Consider the following 580-nt stretch of genomic DNA (forward strand, 5'->3'; position numbering starts at 1 on the left):
CAAATAAACCATATAAAGAGTTCTATACTATATACCGCCTATATACATATATATGCATTTACACAGAGACACATGTTTATATATAATATATAAACAGACATATAGAGCTTTCTTAAGAGGTTGGACTTTTCTATCACCTTGAAGTATAACCAAGATTTTTTAATATCCAAGAAGTTCCATTGAAAGAGTTCATTAAACTATTAGACCACATGTTGAAATTATAAATTCTTATAACCTTAACTTTTTCTCATACCAAATCAGAGTTGTCAAAATAACTCACACTACCTGCCCTTTGCCCTTTTTTGTCTGAAATCACTCGTTATCATGGTATCCCATTTATTCTGGGTTTTCCGGGATAAAGTTTTTACACCAAGTACAAATCTGAATAGACATGCAATTCTACACCAGTTAGTATTATAGACTCTGGAATATAGGCATGGGTTTCTAGATCGGAACCTGGATTTGAAGTAGGGTAAAGAAATCTTGACTCCAAATCAAATTCCTGTTTGGATCACTGAAGATTAAAAGAAAATTAAGCCTTTAAGGAAAATTACTTAATGTTCCTGACCCAAGATACTAC

This window comes from Propithecus coquereli, unplaced genomic scaffold (assembly GCF_000956105.1).
Source record: "Propithecus coquereli isolate 6110/MARCELLA unplaced genomic scaffold, Pcoq_1.0 Scaffold166, whole genome shotgun sequence".
In the NCBI taxonomy this organism is placed as follows: domain Eukaryota; kingdom Metazoa; phylum Chordata; class Mammalia; order Primates; family Indriidae; genus Propithecus; species Propithecus coquereli.